A 3363-nucleotide genomic window follows, 5' to 3' on the forward strand; every position below is an offset into this window, starting at 1 on the left:
GTTTATGATTGGGTGTCTCTTGGTATGGCAAATGCTCTACTGCTGCTGTATTTTTTTGGCCCCGCCACCATGGTTAAACAATTGATCAAAAACATGATTGTTTGGTTGGTCACTTATTGGCTTGTTATTTATGCTGTACAATGGATCAGTCTCTTGATTAGAAATGCTGTCTAATTGTTAGTAGCTATCTAATTGGTAGATGATGTAATTTAAGTGCATAACAAAGACATGGGGATGTTGTTGCTATCTAATTGGTAGATTATGATCACGGCATGAAGCGAATTTAGCTTGTGGTATTTCCAATTCTCATTCAGTGTAAAGAATTAGCTGCTTGTGCCCTCCATGTATTTGGAACCATGAAAGGTAGCTGGCCACAAGCACAGCGAGAGATGCACTTGTAATAAGTTACAGCATGTGAGCTAATGCGGTTATGCAGTCCCTTCAATAACATAGTTTGCATCTTTGGGGTCTCTTTTCCCTCTCCTCCATAAAGAGCAACCCTGGGTTGAGCAAGACCAACATGTTTAATTGGCTTCTGATAAAGAGTTTGGGTATGACATGTAAGACAATGCTGGTTTATAGGTTCCGTAAAAGGGCAGAACAATGAAGGAAGACTTGTAAGCTGATAAAAAAACGGTGGGAGCAAGTCTAATTAGTCATGGTGATATTGTGCATTTTATAGAAAACACAATTGCCATATTTCTACGTGCCGTGCACGCATCAAATGGTAATATATACTTCTTTATTCGATTCAAGAACCTAAATTCTAATGGTGAGACTTTGTTTCTTTCAGGATAATGAGATTTTGTTGGTTAAGTTCATGCCACTCGAATGTGTTGGCTTACAGAGGACGAAAAGGATCTAATGGATTGTGTTCCCACACCTTGGATTTGGCCCGCACTTCCGCCAATTGAAACCATCATCGAGTATCTCCACCTCAGAAATCATTCTACACTCAGAATCCGGTTTCATCATTTCCATCTCACTCTTTTATTGCCTAAATCACAAAATTAAATGAATGAATCCAGTAAGATGAGGGCTTCAACTACTAACATTTAAAAATAAAATACCGGAATCGATTGATTTAATCAAAAAAAACAAATCCGAACGCATACGTTACTCTCTGTAGTCGTGCTATCCCACCGGATTCACTGGTGATTTCCACCGGAGCAATGACATGCTCCAATTCCTCAGCCGCCATCACTTTTCTTCTAACAAGCCCTCGTTGAATGCTACATGATCAGAATATTCGAGCACCGATTGGCTGGAGGAGTTCTGCCAAGGAAAAATCACAGAAGAGTGACTGGTTCGAGTCGCTTGGAAACAGTAGAGAAGAGTGGCGCATGGTGGTATCTGAAAGCTCTACCCGAGCTGCCATGACTTGGGAGGTGGCTAAGAAAAATTGGTGGCCTTTGTTCGTTCATCTTGCATAGGGGTCGTTTACTCGCCACCATGTACATAAATAGCACTAGGGACTTTCCTACCGTGGTGGTGGGAAGGTTCTTAGATATTGCCATGTCACATCCGATGAGATGTTCCATTCGAGACGAAGACTTTGATAACCAAGTGTCAAAAAGATAAAAGAGTAATCCCAAACGTTATGTGGGACTATCGTATCTATTTGAGTAAAATTAAAGGTCTAAAGCAATTGCATTGGAAGGGTGTAAATCTGAAACTCTAATATTCTCCTCCTCGGTGAGGTGTGTTCGGCTGCGGAACTACGATGCTTCCACTCCCCTTCTTGAATTCAGCACATGTCAAGATCGAGAATCATATATACTTGACAGTAGAAACCACGTGGTTTCCTTCTTTGTCTCCTAATCCATATAGTAAATAAAAACCTTGTTTTAGACTGGAACAAGACTTGTAAATGTTTTTACAATGACATTCCTAAAAGGCAAGAGGAATTGACAATTTGAAATCGAAAGCTTGATTTTTTTTTTTTCTTCTTTTTTTTTATTGTTGAATTTGACTTTTATAATCCTTTATTTTGCAAAAACTATACTTTGAAAATGTTTTTGATTATTCTGTGTTGACTCATCAGCTTCTTTGCAGTCTAATTTATAAAAATGATATATTAAAATAATCAAAACTAATGAAATTATGGTTAAGAGTTAAACCAAAGTTGATGGGATAAGCATTTCTTATGTATAAGTTACATATATGGAACAACAGGATTCTGTTGACCAAGGTAATGACTTCTACCAAGCGGTCTAATTCCGGGCAATTTCCTTTCTCAAATAGACACTTTAAAAGGATGCCCGTCCGAATCAGTAATCTCAACTCTATCTATGTCTATAAATCTTGTTTTGTTTTATTGGCGTCCAAGGACCCACCAACAACCAACATGAATCCTTTAAAAAAACCTACCTACTGGAAAGGAGGACACCTGAAGTCAGCAATTTCATCATTCGTGTTCTCCTTTCTGAACTTCCAAGAAGAAGGGGTGAGGCATGACTTGGACACCAGCCGGCGATGGTTTTGGCTGTCTCATGAGAAATGAATTAATTAGAAGTTTCCACGAAGAGGGAACGGATGTTGTTGGTGGCCGGGTGAAGGTGGGTTCAGAAACAATATCTTCTTCTTTTTTGACTCCACCCTTTTGAATTGAGAGGGTCTAATCTTCACCTGCTACCTGAAATAAAATTCGGTGGTATCCATAAATAATATGTTATATAGGTTCCATCAAGTATTAGTTTGCACCAGCTTAATAGCTTAACCAAATGCAAAACCATATTCATTATTGTTAGATGCCATATCCTGCACAGTTCATTTTCTCTTTTGAGATTGAATATAGTTTTTGAGCTGGTGTGTCAAATATCTATTGGCAAATATCATGGCGCTCCCAATGCATAAAGATGACCCTACAATAGCTAACTAGTTGAACATGTCCTCCATTTGAGAGGAGATTTTGCGTTTGAGCCTTATAAGCTATAAAAATACACACCTAGTGCATCCCTCTGACATTGGCAATATGTGGGATTGTGATAGCTTGTCCATTTCTTTACAGCCCGCCATAGATTTGATGTCAAACGGTCACTTCTATTTGGGGATTTGAAAATGGCTCTGAGAAGGTAACGAATTCAAGAGTAGGGGAACCATCTGACCAAGGAACCTGCCTGGAAAAACATCTATTTTTCAGTACTTGAGGATTGTTTAGAAGGAATCCGAGTAATTTAGTTGAAAGCGATTTCATTCTAATGGCAGTAATTTATTCAGCACTGATGTGATATAATTATTTGGTACGTGAGACAAAAATTTTTCTGGGAGAGTGCATGGCCATCAAGGCCGTAGCTTCCGCGACGCACCGCATTGAAAATGTGAATATTCGATGCGGGGTTTGATGAAGCTTTGGAACAAAAT

The sequence above is a fragment of the Elaeis guineensis genome, chromosome 6, assembly GCF_000442705.2.
Source record: "Elaeis guineensis isolate ETL-2024a chromosome 6, EG11, whole genome shotgun sequence".
NCBI classification, from domain to species: domain Eukaryota; kingdom Viridiplantae; phylum Streptophyta; class Magnoliopsida; order Arecales; family Arecaceae; genus Elaeis; species Elaeis guineensis.